The 19,742-nt window shown below is 40.1% G+C and overlaps 1 long non-coding RNA gene across 1 annotated transcript; it reads left to right on the top strand.

Annotated features, from left to right (window-relative positions):
* The first annotated feature begins 15,962 nt into the window (after nucleotides 1–15,962).
* Nucleotides 15,963–18,780, top strand: LOC137241999 (uncharacterized). Its single transcript, XR_010950048.1, has 3 exons — nucleotides 15,963–16,586; nucleotides 16,648–16,817; nucleotides 16,877–18,780. It is a non-coding gene; the product is annotated as an uncharacterized lncRNA (long non-coding RNA).
* Nucleotides 18,781–19,742: the final 962 nt, after the last annotated feature.

Below are 19,742 nucleotides of genomic sequence, written 5' to 3'. Positions count from 1 at the left end.
GGAATTGGGTATTTAGCAGAGTGGTACCACACGAGAAATCCGAAAGCGCATAGCAGCACTGGCTTCGAGAGCAAACGTGGACTCGGAAATAAGCGAAAAATTTTTATCCCTAGAAGCCGCTTATAAGGAAACTACAGACACGAGTGATTTAAATGAGGTTAAGACACCGATTCCATCGAACGGAGGGGGCACCATGAACATAGCCGATAGACCAGCAGAGCAAGACCAGTTCGCGTTCCCTCCCAGGAGTACAGAACCCCCACAACAGCACTTATCATCAGCAATAGCGGTATCATCCAACGGTATATCCCAGACACCTCTACGAAATACGCAACCCGCGCAACCGTACGTACCATCAGGAATAAAGGCACCAGCTATAAATTACGCATCTTAGGTAACTCAAGCACCGACCGTTGTGTTCGCACCTATCATCGACCAAGTGCGGAAATGGTCAGTTAAGTACGACGGTGGGCGGGACTCGTTAGCGTTCATCGAACGGCTAGAGGAGTTAGCCGAAGTGTACGCGCTAAACGTGGACCTCCCACCAAAAACCATGCCCGAGTTACTAGGAGGCCCCGCGCTACAATGGTATCGCAATAACAATGCACACAGGGAAAGGTGGACAAGCTTCAAACAGGATTTTTTACGTTTCTTCCTACCAGCCAGATATTTCGAGCGTCTCGAGGACGACATACGCCAACGGAGGCAGCATAACAAGAAGTACAAGGACTATGTGCTAGCGATACAGAGCTTGATGAGACACGCGGGATACACCAGCCAACAGCGGCTGGAACGAATCTTCCGTAACAGCCACCCCGATTACCAACTTTACATCCGTCTGAGGGACTTCACCAATCTCGCAGAACTCTCAACCCTTGCCGAGGAATACGAGAGCATACATTAGGACTATCGAAGACCATCAGACGGACATCATCGCGAAGTTACGCGAAACATCGCAGGTTACACGACCCTGGTATCACCACCACCGAACATACCGCACCACACGCCTCCCGGCAATCAGAGATTCGACCCCAACAACGTATGCAGGAGGTGCGGCGCACAAACACACTACGCCAATAGATGCCGAAACCCAAGGAAAATTGTTTGCTGGGAGTGCGGCCGCAGCCATATACGCACAATCGAATGCTGCCGTCGACGTCAGGGAAACGACAGAGGGCTTCCCGAAGAACAAGGCGCAGTGAGCCCAAGGAACCCAGCACCGAATCGGCAGTAGCAATGTACCAAGAGCATGGGCCCCTTTACGCCGTAGCCAGGCTCGGCGCGGAATCAGCCGAGGCGGTCATTGACACAGGGGCATCGAGAAGTTTCATTTCGAGCAGCCTGGCAGAACGTGTGGTAAACTCTGGGAGCGGAGAAATGGTGAGAGTGACCATCAAAAAAACGATTGCAAACGGGACTAGCACCACAATCTTCGACGCCATAAGGACTGAGGTACGCCTCGGAGAAGCGTCCCACCAGACAGTTTTACACGTCATGCCCGGAGCAATCGACGACATCATACTGAGCCTAGATACACTAGGGAGCATGGGAGCCACCATATCATGTGGAGAAGGCCACCTCGTACTAACCAGACCCCTTGCTCAGCATACACCGCATCCTGGAACCATTCGGAGTATAACACCAGCGAGAACGAGGAACGCCAGGTACGACACCGCTGGGACTATTCAGAGTATAACACCAGCGAGAACGAGTAAAGCCAGGTACGACACCCCTGGGACTATTCAGAGTATAACAGCGATAACGAGTAACGCCAGATACGACACCCTGGAACTATTCAGAGTATAACACCAGCGGGAACGAGGAACGCCAGGTACGACACCCCTGGGACTATTCAGAGTATAACACCAGCGATAACGAGTAACGCCAATTACGACACCCCTGGAACTATTCAGAGTATAACACCAGCGAGAACGAGTACGAGGAACGCCAGGTACGACACCCCTGGGACTATTCAGAGTATAACACCAGCGAGAACGAGGAACGCCAGGTACGACACCCCTGGAACTATTCAGAGTATAACACCAACGATAACGAGTACGAGTAATGTCAGGTACGACACCCCTGGGACTATTCAGAGTATAACCCCAGCGAGTACGAGAAACACCAGGTGCGACACCCCTGGAGCCACGTCAGGAACCATTCAGAGGGTAACACCACCGAACAGTAATCACTACAAGCACGACAACATTAATCGAATTAACGACGATATACAAGGCGAGACGGATCGCTTACGACTTACAACGACGGCAGAACCACAAGGCAAGTGGTGGCACAAGCGCATCGGCGAAGTACGCACCAACCCGGAAAAGTACGCCGACTACATAATACAATATGGACAACTGTACCGCCATATTCCCTGCCGGTCAAACGATGAAGAAACGGTCCCTTGGAAATTTTGTGTACCCACAAATGAGTATTAGAGGAAAATCACGACATTCCTAGTGCTGGACACATGGGCATCCGCTGGACGGTAGCGCGGATTGCCAACCGGTATTACTGGCCCGGCATGTTTCGGGACATCAGTCGATATGTACGACAGTGCGAGTCCTGCCAGAAATACAAGGAAGCACAGCAAAAGCCAGCTGGAAATATGCTCACACAGGTGGCCCAAGAACCATTCGCCACGGTATGCGTCGATTTCGTCGGACTACTCCGACGATCCACACACGGGAACACGATGCTCTTAGTATTTTTCGACCGCTTCAGCAAATGGGTGGAATTGGTCCCCATGAGGCGTGCTACAGTAGAGGGCCTTCGCCACGCATTCAGAGAACACATCCCCGCAAGGTTTGGTGCCCCCAAGATACTGATATCGGACAACGGCGTTCAGTTCACCAGCACAATGTGGCAGCGTTGCCTCAGGGAAATTGGGATACGACAACAAATCACGGCGCCCTACACACCGCAAGAGAACCCAACGGAACGGGCGAACAGAATGGTCAAGAGGATCATAGCGCAACTCACCAGATCACAGCACAACAGATGGGACGACTTTCTCCCAGAGATCGAGCTGGGCATCAACACCAGTGCGACTGCGTCCACCGGATACAGTCCAGCTTTCCTCGTACAAGGACGAAACCAGCGACCACCAGGGGCATTGTTTGACGAAGTCAACCTGGGGACGGGCACAGCCCCCACCACGGAAGAAGAAAAATCCGACAGAATGCAAGAGGCATTCAGAATAGTGAGGCAGAACATGGAACGAGCGGCGGCAGACCAAGCACGGCATTACAATCTACGACGGAGAAAGTGGACCCTCGTAGTCGGCGAACTAGTGCTCGCAAAGGAACATCATCTCTCCAAGGCCGGGGAAAATTCCGCGGCAAAGTTGGCCCCCAAATATGACGGACCCTACCAGATCCTAGGTTATGTGTCCCCAGTGATACTTAGAATATGAAAACCCAACGGACGAAAGGAGAAAACGGTCAACATCGCAGAGCTAAAGGCATATCATGCAGCAGAGATCATAACGGAAAATTAAAATAAATTCAGGAAAACAATTTTTAAATTATTAATTAATATCAAGGATAAGCAAGCACCGGTCATTCTATCGCAAACCACCGAGGTGACAACAACGTTTTCTTTTGCTACGAATTTTTTTTCATAAACCAACAATCTACAATGCAGAGCTATAATGCTAAACTGACCAACAGCGTCAAGCGTATGCGCTCGCGCTACGAGGAGGAGGAAGCAAAACGCCCTAGGGCCGTACTGCTGGAGCTACTGGCGCCGACGTCAGCAACATGCGTGAAACTATACGCAAACACGTACGCTGACGTCACACGCATCATTACACCATTAAACACTACAGGCGGCGACGTCAACAACATGCGTGCAACTAGACGCGCAAACACATACGTTGGCGTCGCACGCATCATTAAACCACCACAAATTACGGCACCGACGCCAATACCACGAACACCGAATCAGCCGCGGCCAAGGCCCACAATGGGACCGCAACATCACCGCTAACAGTCACACTTGGTAGGATAGACGTGGAGGCAGGGCAGTTGCCGGCAAGCATCGAGCTCTCCTCGAGTGAGGGCACAGCTCCACCGGAAAAGCCACAGTCGCCGAAAATTATAGAGCTCTCCTTCGTTACAGAGAAGTACCAGGTCACCATAGTGAAAAGCAAGGCGCGCATACGATTACTGGATACCGAGGGCCGACTCTCCGAAGTGGAGGGGGGAGTGTGAGGACCAAATAAAACACCATTAATTTGGTCCACACAAAACGACCCCACAACATATTCAACACAGCTTTAACACAACAGCCAGTCACAAAAGGCCCTAGCAACACGACAAACCAACAAGTCTCAGCAACACGACTAGCAATCACAACACTTAATAGCAACACAACAAACTAACAAGTATCAGCAACACAACGAGCGTTCGCAACATTTAATAGCAACACGGTAACCATATCAACGCAACCATATGAGCTAGCAACACCAAACACAAAAGCTATAAAAGGAGCGACAGAGCAGTACAGCAGTTAGTTAGCACGGAGCTGTGGTCGTGACCGGAGCTACCAGTGGAGCGTCCCTCGAAGGTATCGGTTATACCATCCGGGGAGATCGTTTCATAGGAGTGAGTCGTGGCCTCAAGTGGTGAATGTGTCGGTATACCACCAAACACCGCTTGAGAATTCGTAAGCAACGGCCCTACCACAGTAACGCGCACCCACGAACAGGCGACGTCCGCCCGCCTGCACTGACGGTGACCGCGCCACAGCAGACCGGAGCTACCAGGAGAGCGCATCTCGAAGGTATCGGTTGTACCATCTGGAGAGATCGTTTCATATGAGTGAGTCGTGGCCTCAAGTTGTGAATGTGTCGGCTATACCACCAACCACCGCTTGCGACTTCGTTCACACCCGCGTAGGCAACGGCTCTGCCACAGTAACGCGCACCCACGAACAGGTGACGTCCGCCCGCCTGCGCCGACGGTGACCGCGCCATCGCAGCCATACGCAAGCATACGACGTTGGCCACAGCAGAGTCACGCCAACATACGACGCGGGCTACAACAGCGCTACGCAAACACACTACGCTGGCCGCAACAGCACTACGCAAACATACTGCGTTGTCCACAGCAGAGTCACGATAACCTACGACGCTAGCCGCAACAGCGCTACGCAACCCCACTACGCTAACATATGACGCTGGCCGCAACAGCGCTGCGCAACCCCACTGCGCTAACATACGACGCTGGCCGCAACAGCGCTACGCAAGCATACTACGTTGACCGCAGCAGATTTACGCAAATACACGACGTCAACCATACTAGAGTTACACACACGCACGCAGACGCACCGACATAAGCCGCAGTCACTAGACGTACGAGAGACACGCCGACGCAGGGCGTCACAGAAACACATTTACACATACCCAGGAAACGACCAGCAGGGCGTCCTAACGGGACACGAGGACCGTTAGCCCACCACTAACCATAGAGCAAGCACAAAGCGAAGTGAAGAATACAAATACATCTTTCTTTTATTACATTATTTTCATTATAGTTATAAAATATATAGAGTTAAAGAAATAAAGTGAATTTTATATGAAAACGATTTGCAAGGTGTCCCGAATTATAAAATAAAAAAATGTAAGGCGCGATAACCTCCGAAGAGATCTAAGGCCGAGCTTCTCTTCCAATTTGCGTCGTGCTCCTATTGATTTTCCCTACAATCGGCCGGACGGGACCTACATGTTTTATGCCGACTCCGAACGGCATCTGCAAGGCAGATGAGTTTTCACTGAGAGCTTTTCATGACAGAAATATACCCGGAGCGCTTGAAAAACATTATTTCTGAAATTTTGATGTTGCTTTGCCCGGGGTGTGAACCCAGGCATACGGTGTGGTAGGCGGAGCACGCGGTGGCCGCGTCCCGAATTACAAGTTTAGTGTAAGTGAATCTTGGACACGGCGAGTATACCCCAAGCACTTATTGAAGAAGCACCGGGGCAGAAAAAAAGCTTCGTTACAATATGTATAAGGCAACGAAGAGATAATCACAAACACATGTAGTTACTCACTCATACACCTGCATATGGCTACAAGATAAACATACACTACAAATATACATGTATATAGATGGTTTCCCAAAATTCATTACAATATATTAAAAAAAAAATTTAAAAGATGTCACAATTTTTAATATTCTTTCTTCCCTACTTCATCCAACGCATTTCTTGGATGGCGGTGATTTCGGATTTAAACGTTTCGTCACAAGTGCAGGGTTGTTTTGAGTGTGGTTTGACGTGGCGGGTCCCAAGCCCAGCGCACAGCGGGGATGAAATTATTATTTGCACGTTTATATAGCGACCCGCTTGATTCAAGACATGCGCCCGCTCGCAACCGCATTTCGTTTTGAATAGACGCTGCCGATGAAAAATCCTCCAACTAGCCCTTAAACGAGTATGTCAGAGTGGCCTAGCCAGGAACGTATGTTCAGTGGCAACGCAGAGGATACTTGGCCGCAAGCGAAGGGAGGAGAGAGCTGCTTGAACCGCATGCAAAAGAATCGCTCTTACAATACGCAGGTGAATGACGTTCAGAAGCTTTCCTCACTTTCGCGGGCTTTTATACACGGCGCCATCCTTCACGACATTACATGGGAATATTTCACAAATATTAGCAGCTATGAGCGAGGGAGAAAGAGAAACAGTCACACAGACATGTCATCAGCAAGAGCGAAAATGATATTATTCACTCATATATGTACATGTGATACAGAAGGGGGAATACATAAGAGACAGCTGTTCGCGAAAGGTCTGGAACAGAGGTCTGCTTTGAGTTCTAATAAAATTAGTGCACTTAGTCATGCGCCAAAAAATTGTGTCTAAATGTGTACTTAGTCAAGTACAGACAAATACTATGAGTGACTAGCACATAAAATAGAAAATACATACGAGTGCTCCGCAACACATATGTCCCATACATATATGACATTGTTAAGTATAAACTGAAATTATAGTCGCTTTAACTTAGTAACATGTTGGTTTCGTGTGTAATACACTGTATACTTCGTTTATTATCGGTTTTTCTTTAGCGCTGTATTCAGTTTAGTTTGGTGTACATCGTTGTGTTGCTAGCGTCAGAAGACTGATATGACTATAATCATTTTATTGTACTGTTAGTCATACTGATTCAAATTAGTGTTTTCGTATAACACAGTTAATTTTCTTGTTCAATAAGACAATTGAGTACTGAAATGCTTCGTGGATTATGAGCGGTTATTCATTTTACGAAGCATGACTATGTAAATGTGTTTTAGTGGATATAAGTGCTTGATATTCTTTGTTTGTGTACGCACTAATACACATTTTTTGGTTAGTCCACTAATAACCTTAAAACATGAATAATTGCAGCTCACTGGTCTGGAGCATCGGAAAAATAGGCGAACGCAAGCTGAGCAAATATTTTGATTTAAAACAGGGATAACCAAAATTGGAACTGTGGCTGTATTAGTGAGAGCACGATGATTGTATGAATCACTTGATGAACGATTCATTCGCCTATTAGCAAGCAACGAGACAACGTCCATCGTATGCAAGAAGTTTGTTTATTTATGCGCATTAATAGCATAGTCATACGAAAACAAGCGACACCAATAATCGATGTTGCTACTTTGCTTGTTGAGCGACAACTAAAGACGAAAGTGGCGCCAATAATTATTCAACTAAATGGTTATCCCTGATTTTTGTAAATAAAGAACATTTTGCTATACCGAATATCTGAGTTAATTATTCGACAGTTCAGCGATTCGAAAGATAATAGAAGGTGCAGAGTAATCAGGAATTTCTTTCAACTTTTGTATGAAATAAAAACCACGATAACTTTTTCGGTTTGGAAATATGGTTATAACCAGGGCCCGGATTTTGTTGACAAGTTGGTGCACGGAATACGTCTCTGGAAAATCCAGAAATCTCTCTCATCTTATCTAGATTTTAAAAGCGAAAAGTTTTTATGTCAAATTTTTGCATATTCTCCGTTTTTTTTTTTTTGCGCATGGGTAATTTTTCTTTATATTAGGGACATTTTTGGATATTTTTAACCATTTTCTTTAACTTGGGCAAATTCGATTTATTTTTGTAACATTGCCAAGTTCTGAAAGTTTATTTTGCAACATAGGATAAAATTGGCAAACAACAAAATATTGTAACGAATTTGCTTGCAAATCCTCTTCTTTGCCTTTTTGCTAAGTTCGTATCACTAAACTGTTGAATAAATAACTCCAATATTGAATAATGGAAAAATGGCCTTTATTAAAGTACTTCAATATAACACTTATACCTTGCAATTAGCTGGCTTAATAACCAAACTGAATAATGAAACTGACTTTCAAAATAATACTGCTATTGCTCGCTAGATATCGTCTTAATCGAAACTGCTTGACAACTCAAATCAAACTGAATTCCAGCGCCTCTACATCTGTCGCCTTTTATACTCTTTGACTTTAACATTCGCATCTTCTAGGCGCTTCCAGAATCTACTAGTCCATTAGCTCTCAAACATCTCAGCTGTAACTACAATTGCAAAATTTTATAGTTTTTCTCATTGCATACTTATAGGAGTATCTCAGATATATGCATGTGTTTGTGCATTGACTCTCCGCTGCTCGTATACGTACATGGTACATATGTGTAAACGCAATTATTTATCCGTTTATTTAGATACATAATGATTGAATTATTGATGTGAATGTCTGTAGTTTACAGTCTCTCGCGCACACATAGGCGTATAAGTAAATGCATCTGTGTGTGACATCTCTCGGCTACCTTATGTATGTGTATACATGATTTGATTATTGACGTAAATATCGCTTAGCATGGCCTTAGCATCGCCTTAGTGATGGTATAGCTTAGTGATGCTAATATCCGTGACAATATGGCAACTTTGCAACTTTTTGTAGTTTACCTTGTTATCTTTTTCTATCTATTTATACCTTTCATGAAAATGAATTGGTATATTAATTTCGTCACGAAACCCAAAATTGTAAGTCCTTAAAAGAAAATAGATAGACCCACCATCAAGTATACCGAAATAATCAGGATGAAGAGCTGAGTTGATTTATCCATGTCCGTCTGTCCGCCTGTCTGTTTGTATGCAAACTTGTCCCTCAATTTTTGAGATATCTTGGTAAAATTTGGTGAGCGGGTGTATTTGGGTGTCCGATTAGACATCTGTCGGAACCGGCCGGAACGGACCACTATAGCATATATCCTCCATACAACTGATTTTTCAGAAAAAGAAGATTTTTGTCATATCTTCCTTAATTTAACAGACTGAAGCTTCAAACTTCACCATATACTTTCGTATATTGCACACATTGTTGTCTGAAAAAATTGATGAGATCGGTCGTATATATAGTATATATCCCCCACAACCGATTGTTCAGATAAGAAACTTTTCGTAATTACTGCCCTATTTTAAGAGCTAGCGGCTTCAAATTTCAACGAATACTTACTACGTATATAGCATATATTATTGTCTGAAAAAATCACAAAGATCGGTGGTATATGTAGTATATATATGGTAGTATATATATATATTTTCGCAATTTCAGCCCCATTTTAACAGCTAGAAACTTCAAATTTCACCGAATGCTTACATATATAGCATATATTGTTGTCTGAAAAAATCATAGAGATCGGTTGTATATATAGTATATATCTCATACAACCGATTTTTCAGATAAGAAGCTTTGCGCAATTTCTGCCAAATTCAATTTCACCAAATTCTTACGTATATAGCATATATTTTTGTCTGAAAAAATCATATAGATCGGTGGTATATATATTGTAACGAATTTACTTGCAAATCCTCTTTTTTGCCCTTTTGCTAAGTTCGAATCACTAAACTGTTGAATAAATAACTCCAATATGTAATAATGCAAAATGGCCTTTATTAAAGTACTACACAATAACACTCAAACTGTGCAACGAATAGCTTGCTTAATAACCAAACTGATTGATAGCTCAAATGAAACTGAATTCCAGCGCCTCTACAATTGCTGCCTTTTATACTCTCTGATTTCAACGTTGCATCTTCTAGGCGCTTCCAGAATCTACTAGTTGCCATTAGCTCTCAAACTTCTCAGCTGTAACTTGCACGATTTTATTGCATACTTTCAGGAGTATCTCAGATATATGCATGTGTTTGTGCATTGAATCTCCGCTGCTCGTATACGTACATGGTACATATGTGTAGACGCAATTATTGTTTCGTTTATGTAGATACATAATGATTGAATTATTGATGTGAATTCACGTCACTGCTTAGCATCGGCTTAGAGATAGCAGCACCCCTTAGTTTTGCTAATATTCATAACAATATTATGTCCCCCATATAAACTGTCATTTTTGCCCCTTTTTACGGCTAGAAGCTTCAAAATTCATAAAATTTCATCAAATAGTTACGCTTACGTCATATATTTTTGAAATACGTGATTCGCAGTCATAGTTTTTACATGCACACCACAAAACACGTGAAGCTTTGCATCCTCTCACAAAGTACCTACCTATTTTTTATTTTATATTTATCTTAAAAATCGTTTAGATATGTTCAAATTTCACCAAATGCTTTCGTGTATAGCATATATTGTTGTCTGAAAAAATCACAGAGACCGGTGGTATATATAGTATATATCTCATACAACCAATTGTTTAGATAAGAAACTTTGCGCAATTTCTGCCCCATTTTAACAGCTAGAAGCTTCAAGTTTCACCAAATGCTTACGTATATAGCATATATTGTTGTCTGAAAAAATCATTGAGATCGGTGGTACATATAGTATTATATCCGATATAAACTGTCATTTTTGCCCCTTTTTTACGGCTAGAAGCTTCAAAATTCATCAAATAGTTACGTTTACGTCTTAAAAAAAAAAAAAAAATAACGTTACGTGATATATTGTTGAAATACGTGATTCGTAGTCATAGTTTTTACACGCAGACCACAAAAAACCTGAAACTTTGCATCCTCACACAAAGTACCTACCTATTTTTTATTTTATATTTATCTTAAAAATCGTTTAGGTATGTACATCTGTTCACTATATATTTCTTATCTTATACATCCGATTATTTGGAGATTACGAACGGGATAAGATTATTGTTCAGCCCCATTCATGAAAGGTATGAAGTCTTCGGCACAGCCGAAGACAGTCCCGTCTTTACTTGTTTTACTTCAATTGGTAACCCGGAAATGCTTAAATGTTTGTTTTGGTGTGCGGTGTTGTTCTCTGCTGCCGATTAATGTAACGGTTTTCGAATGCATTTGAAACTCTAAGAAAAATATCAAAATAAGAAACCATTTTGAGCCATTAATAAATTGGGTGAAAAGTTTGTTCGCGATATTTCGATTAGCGGCTCGTGGTTCTTTGTGGTTTGCGCATTTGAAGTTCGAAATAAAATATGCCAAAACAGAAGCCGTCGAAAGCCAGTCACTTAAAAAAATTGGTTGATGAATTTGGCTGTGAAATATTTTCTACTGACGGCGTAATATTATTTTGTAAATTTTGTGAAGTTAAAGCTTTGCCCGATAAGAGATTTACAGTTCAGCAACATATAGGTCGCGAAAAGCACAAGCGTGGATTGGAGCTCATGGATAAAAAAAAATCCAAGCAAATGCTCTTGATCGACGCTGCATCAACAAGTCCCAGAAACAATGAATTTTTCAGGGACTTATGCGACGCATTGGTTTCATCTGACATCCCAATTGGTAGACTAAATAACGTTCCTTTAAAAAAATTTCTGGAAGCTTAGACAGGACGTAAGATACCCGACGAATCTACTTTGCGCAAAAACTACTTATCGCTCTGCTATCAGTCAACAATAAATAATATAAGAGAGTGCATTGCTGGAAGAAAAATATTCAATCAATCGACGAAACAAGCGACGTTGAAGGCCGTTATATTGCCAACGTTATAGTGGGTACCATGGGGCTAGGCGAGCCATGTCAGGCGTACCTTCTTACATGTGAAATGATCGATAAAGTGAACCATAACAGCATATGTCAACTCTTTTACAATGCGATGACTTTACTTTGGCCAGATGGTACGAGCACATTTATATTTTGGAATTATCCTACATACATTCATGCATATATTTCTATCATATTTAATTTTTTTTGTTTTTGCAGGTATTCGACATAATGACATATTGCTTTTTGTGACAGATGCTGCTCCTTATATGGTCAAAGCAGACAAATCTATTAACATTTTTTATCCTAAAATGATACATGTCACTTGCCTCGCTCACGCTTTGCACAGGGTTGCGGAGGAAATAAGATCGATCTTTCCAGTCGTGGATGGACTGATATCAAAAACAAAGATTTTTATTAAAGCACCGTCACGAAAAGATCAATTTATAATACTTGCTCCTGGAGTGTCTTTCCCACCATAGCCTGTAATCACCCGTTGGGGTACGTCGTTAAATGCATGTTATTAATTCGTTTAATAACCATGATGCTAGAGCCATAGAAGAGACTCAGCAGCTTTTTAAAAATAATGAATTGAAGGGCCAGTTAACGTACATAAAAAATTACTTTTCATGTATTTCAAAAACGGTAGAATCCCTTCAATCCAACCATTTATCTTTAGAAGAGGGTGTGAATTTGATGGAAGATCTGGAAAGAAAATTGAATGATATGCATGGGGTTGCAGCTAGAAATATATATTGTAAATTAAGACAAGTACGAGATAAAAATGTTGGTTACAAATTTTTAAAATCCATTGCAAATGTTTTAAATGAGGAATATTTTGACACAATACATTTTACTGCATTAACATCAGTGCTGACGTAGAAAGAAGTTTTTCTATGTACAAAAACATATTATCCGATAACAGAAGATCTATTACTGTTGATAATTTAAAAATGTATCTTGTTATTTATTGTAACAAAAAGCTTTAAAGTGCAATACAAATTTAAAACAATTCAAAAATATAAAATTTTTTCAGGTCATTTTTTCTTTTTTTTTAGGTAATTTTGAAGGATTTTTTAAGTCAATATGTCATTTTTTTGAGTCATTTTTGGCTGTTCTTTAGGTCAACAAAATCCGGGCCCTGGTTATAACTTAATGAGATAGGTATTTAGGATTCATAATTTAAAAATTCATATTTATTCAAGACGCGTATATAGTTAGCGAATATCTTACTTGAAAGCCGTTCAGTTAATTTAGTTGTTACAGGGAGAATGTAAGGATTTTATACAATGCAAGTAGATATTTAAGGAGTAAGGCCCGGTTTTTCAGTACAGTTAACTGAAGTTTATGCTGAGCTTAAGCGGCCGATCTAGGAGGGATAACTCTAGTTAACCTATCATTTATTTACGTTCGTTCGAAATGGCATTGAATATACCCAACAAGCATTTGGGCTTTTGTACCATTAGAGCTCATGTTGATATCTAGGCATACTTATAAAATCTCAAGAGTTGATTCGAACCAGTGGCTCAACTCGAGAACCATAGCATAATCAGCAAAAGAGGAAATTTTTATAAAGAAAAAATGCTATTACTAAAGTTGAAAAAATTTCATTAACAACTTGTGGTTCTCTAACTGGACTCAAATGTAAGATTCCATACTACAGTATTTTCACGAAAATAAAATAAAATAAAACAAGTAAGGAAGGCTAAGTTTGGGTGTAACCGGACATTACATACTCAGCCGAGAGCTTTGGAGAAAAAATAAACGAAAATCACCATGTAGGAAAATGAACCTAGAGTAACCCTGGAACGTGTTTGTATGACATGAGTATAAAATGGAAAGTACTAAAGAGTATTTTAAAACGGAGTGGGCCATAGTGCTATAGGTGGACGCCTTTTCGAGATATCGCCATAAAGGTGGACCAGGGGTGACTCTATAATGTGTTTGTACGATATGGGTATCAAATTAAAGGTACTAATGGGGGTTTTAAAAGGGAGTGACCCTTAGTTGTGTATGTGAAGGCGTTTTCCAGATATCGAACAAAATGTGGACCAGGGTGACCCATAACATCATCTGTCGGGTACCGCTAATTTATTTATTTATTTAATACCATGAAAAGTATTCCTGCTATGATTCCAAGGGCTTTTGATTTCGCCCTGCAGAACTTTTTCAATTTCATCTACTTAATATGGTAGGTGTCACAACCATTTTACAAAGTTTTTTCTAAAAGTTATATTTTGCGTCAAAAACCAACGCAATACCATGTTTCATCCCTTTTTTCGTATTTGGTATAGAATTATGGAATTTTTTTCATTTTTCGAAATTTTCGATATCGAAAAAGTGGGCGTGATCATAGTCGGATTTCGCTTATTTTTAATACCAAGATAAGGTGAGTTCAGATAAGTACGTGAATTAAGTTTAGTAGAGATATATAGATTTTCGCTCAAGTTATCGTGTTAACGGCTGAGCGGAAGGACAGACGGTTGACTGTGTATAAAAACTGGGCGTGGCTTCAAGCGATTTCGCACGTTTTCACAGAAAACAGTTATCGTCTTAAAAGTATGCCCTCACCAAATTTCACAAGGCTTGGTAAGATTTTGTTCGACTTATGGCATTAAAAGTATTCTAGACAAATTAAATGAAAAAGGACGGATCCACGCCCATTTTGAAATTTTCCTTTATTTTTGTATATTGTTGCACCATATCATTACTGGCGTTGAATGTTGACATAATTTACTTATATACTGTAAAGATTTTACATTTTTTGTTAAAATTTGACTTAAAATTTTTTTTTTAAGTGGGCGTGTTCATCATCCGATTTTGCTAATTTTTATTAAGCATACATATAGTAATCGGAGTAACGTTCCTGCCAAATTACAGCTTGCAAAGCTTTTAAATTACCTTCTTTTGAAAGTGAGCGGTTCCACGCTCATTGTCCCAAATTTTACTAATTTTCTATTCTGCGTCATAATGTCAACCCACCTACCAAGTTTCATCGCTTTATCCGTCTTTGGTAATGAATTATCGCACTTTTTCTGTTTTCCGAAATTTTCGATATCGAAAAAGTGGGCGTGGTTATAGTCCGATTTCATTCATTTAAAATAGCGATCTGAGAAGAGTACCCAGGAACTTACACACCAAATTTCATTAAGATACCTCAAAATTTACTCAAGTTATCGTGTTTACGGACAAACGGACATACGGACGGACATGGCTAAATGAATTTCTTTTTTCGCCCAGATCATTTTGATATATGGGCGATTCTCCGCTAGCTCTCAGTTTTACTAACCCAAAATTTTGGAAAAAAAATTGTAATATGTGATATATGATTGAATAAAAACACTGATGAGTAGCGTTGGAAAGCGATTCTCTTTATTTGGGAATTGTCTTTCCTTTTATACAAAATTATCTGGTCTACACATACATATTTACACTAACACTAATACATTGCATTCTTAACATTTACATACTGAGTCAGCATATTAGTTCGATCTATTTTAACAAATTGTAACTGTAGAAATATTTTGGCAGGCGTATTGACGAATTGTCATTGACACGCGGTCACGCTATTAACGGGCTCGTCAGTATACGCCAGTAGAATTGTAACCAGATACAGGTCTTGCTGTCGGCATTAGTGAGTGATGTTGAACTCCTGCGTGTAGGGGTAAACGAAATATATTTAGGTCGATATTGTAATGTGCATGCAATATGGGTGGTTTGCATAGAAAGTACATTGGCATATTAGAGTTTGCTGCATAATACTACAAAATATTCGATTTTCAAATATTTTCAATCTTTTTTCTTTGAGTTTTTATAGCTAAAAAACTTTCCCAAAGTGGACGAGCTACAGCTATTTCCCTGCTAGACCGAGCTGACGGAAACTCCAACACATTAACAGAATTTTTGACATCACTAACACACTCGCATACATTTTTCTTTTGTTCCTCTTTCTTTTGACATTTCTCACCGAAAGAAGAAGAACAACGAACAGAAAGCCAAAAAATACGCGTCATTTGACAAATCTAGTCGTGAAAATTTGTTTGCTGAAAGTAATTTATTAAAATTTACCGATTTAATTATTTATTACAGCGGTACGTGTTAAAAAAAAGTGAGTAAATGAATAAGAGGCATTTAAAAAACTGAAACCGGTGTAAATAAATTTCAAAGATTGGTAGACACGGAAAATGTGAAATGTGTGGTTTGTGAGGACAATAGTGAAAATATTGTTCCTATGGCTCAAAATGGAGGTGCAAATCAAAGCATATGCCAATTAAATCAAAATATTGTTGCGTATAAGCCCAGTGAGAATAGTGCGGGGGTAAACGAAGGTGCATGCAGCTATATTGAGGGAATTAATTCTGTTCTTTAGTTATAGCAAGCGAACTTAGTTCTTAAATGAAGACAATTAAAAAAGATGATATTGACTATAAATACTTCTGCATTCCTTACGAAAATGAATTTTTAATAATTCCCCTACTTCACCACCTATTTCGCGACTTCTCTAATTAAACCACATATTCAGTCTATAATAACTTTCACTGTGTTAAACTTAATTTATTACTATCTATATTAAATTCGTAAATAAAAAATGCCTCTTCAATACCACTATTAATAGCATCATATCGTCACAAAACAACGGTAACTATAATTAATTTTTTAAATAAAACCAAGTAAAATATTATATGATTATCATTTTCAGCCAAAGCCCTTACGATGAGTTACACAACCAGCGGGGGTTTCACTGGGACTGCTCATGCTCACGCCAAAACTTCAGCAATGAAAGTCAGCAACACCAGCAATGTCGGAGAAACAGAAATCTCCAAAAAAATGGACCAGCTGCTCGAAATGGCGCAGGTCATTTTGACGAATGTATGTATTGATATTTAATTTATCATTGCATTTTCTAATTCATTTTTATTTCCATTAAGCAAAACATATTGGCAATGAACCAAGGAATTATGGCACAGCAGTTAGCAAATTTGGAGTAAAATTTAACATACTACCACCTCCACCCACACGCACACTGACTACCACTCCAACACCTACATCCACTCCAACTCCTCATATTCGCCCATCTACTCCCACATCCCCACTCTCATATTCATACTTTCACATCATTTGTCATACAGCTTAACGAGCTTATTTGTATTAATCTTAAATTGTTACTAATAGCCTTATCTATTTGTTGTGGTATATTTGGTGAGCTTGCGGCCATAGAGTAAAACACAATGTTTGCTTTTGCATAATTTCGACTTTACTCTGAAGTCTTCCTTAGGGCTAATAAACATTAACATAAATACAAAAACCAACAATGTTTAAATTACAAAATAAATAAAATGTATAAGCATATACACATACATAACTTTATATATAAACCTGAGTAAACACAGCTTATTTGTATATTTACATACATGTATGTATTTCCTTATACATTTTATTTATAATATAACTAGCAGACCCGGAAAACGCTGTTCTGCCCTAAATTTGGCCTATCTGCATACATTTTAATAAGCTTTTTTCCGTCTAACTCTGCCCTCGTCCCTCCACACTTTTTCCTAATCTTTGTATTCACTCCTCCCTCCGTATTTTTCGCTTCATCTATCTCCATCTTCGTCTCATTCTATCTCTTTCTCAGTCTCCTTCTCTCTTTTCTCTTCTCCCAAGTTTTTCTCCTTCTTCTTCATCTCTTATTGCCAGTCCCAGAGGGTGGTATGTATTTTGTTCCAGTCCCATTCCGAGTCCCACTCCGAGTCTCAGTCTCAGTCCCAGTCCTAGTCCTAATCCCAGTCCCAGTCCGTCTCTGGTCTACTTCTCGGAAAAAGCATCGTAAATAAATAATATTAAATCGAGTCGAATAGGACGTATGTAAATAGGTATGTGGGTATTATTAATTCATGTCTTTATTTCGGCTTCGCATGCATATTTATCAGTTTTGCCAGGTTGATGCACCTAAATCGAATATCACAATGAAAATTACTTTAAAGCTCTCAGCAACAAATTTCATTTGATATCCATAATACACACACATTCTAGGGCTATCCTGGTCCATGTTTTGGCCTATATCTCGAAACCCTAGTCACCCAGCGGTGTAAAACTTTCTCTGTACTAAAGCACACATCAACCGCTTCAATTTGATACCCATAATGTAAAAACACATTCTAGGTGTATGCGGGTCCATGTTTTGGCCTATATCTCGAGACCGTAGTCACCCAGCGGTGTAAAATTTACTTTTTACTAAAGCATACAGCAACAGCTTCAATTTGATATCCATAATGTAAAAACACATTCTAGGTGTATCCGGGTCCACGTTTTGGCCTATATCTCTAGACCCTAGTCACCCAGCGGCATAAAACTTACTCTGTACTAAAGCATACATCAGCAGCTTCAATTTGTTATCCATAATGTAAAAACACATCCTAGTGTTGCCATGATCCACGTTTTGGCCTATATCTCGAGACCCTACTAAAGCCTATACTAAAGCACTCATCAACAGCTTTCATTTGTTACCCATATTCTATAAACATATACTAGGGGTACCCGGGTCCACGTTTTGGCCTATATCTCGAGACCCTAGTCACCCAGGGGTATGAAAATTACCCTGCACTAAAGCACTCATCAACAGCTTTCATTATTTTTATATTATAGATATAATTTTTTTGGTTTTTGTATTTTTGTTTATATTTATTAGGCCAAAGATAAGTTAATAGTGAAAACATAGTGTTTTACTTTGTAGCTTCAAGCTCATCAACCATGCCACGTTATGTACATCTACTATTTTAATATTAAAATATATATTAGTAATATATTAGTAATGTAATTATATGATAAAATGTTGTATGAAAATAAATGATAAATTTGAAATGTGAAAGGTTTTTACATCAGGTCGGATTTTATTTATACAGGTTTGACGAATTTCTACATCAGCGCTGTCTCTGGTTTATTTATACAGGATTGGTTTCTACATCAGCTGCGTTTGCTGATTTTGTTTATACATACCTTATGTATATCTACATCAGGGATTATGGAATAGGTCGTAGACAAGGACAAGGACAACGATATGCGGATTCTCGTGTGCAAAAAGAAGACGGAAAACCATACACGTATACAAATTGTTTAATCAGGTTTGTCATGTCGCTTCTAACAACCTGATAGAAACTTTGCTTTACGCCCTGATGTAAATTTCCATCAGCCATGTCTGTCAATTGATGCCCCAAATGACTGACAGCTGTCTAGCAGGGTAATTTCTCTTCTTGATACTGAAACCGGTTGTAACATTTTGACAATAAATTGCTCATTAAAAAAAGCTAGTAAAACTCCCAAGATTTTCCGTAAAATGTATGTCAGCAAACTTTAAAGAAAAATGGTACAATAGACGGTACTTAACTTAAAACTACGAAGATACAAGTGCCACGGTTGTGACACGATTTTTTGATACGAACCGTATTTCCAGTTCTTCAGTGTTTAAATATGGATATTAGTTATTTTAAGATTGCAAACTTTAACTATCGCAAGGAAACCTAATCCACCTTCCAGAACACCGTGACATATAGTATGTAGTCAGCAGCTAAGAGCAGAAGTTGTGACTCACACATACACACGCATATAACTAGAAGAGAAACGTAAATATCAGATACATAAAGGGGACATAAATAAGCAGCTATTTGCGAAAAGTCCAGAGAAATGGGGGAACGAGGTATCCGAGAATATAAAAGCAGCGCAAGCTGTGGAATAAGGCATTATTTTGATGGAACACGCTATCAGTGAAGTACGCGATACTATTAATTGTGAAGTAGA

This window comes from Eurosta solidaginis, chromosome 1 (assembly GCF_040869045.1).
Source record: "Eurosta solidaginis isolate ZX-2024a chromosome 1, ASM4086904v1, whole genome shotgun sequence".
In the NCBI taxonomy this organism is placed as follows: Eukaryota; Metazoa; Arthropoda; class Insecta; order Diptera; family Tephritidae; genus Eurosta; species Eurosta solidaginis.
Note: the sequence above shows the minus strand (reverse complement) of the source record. Positions and strands in the feature narration are given on the sequence as shown.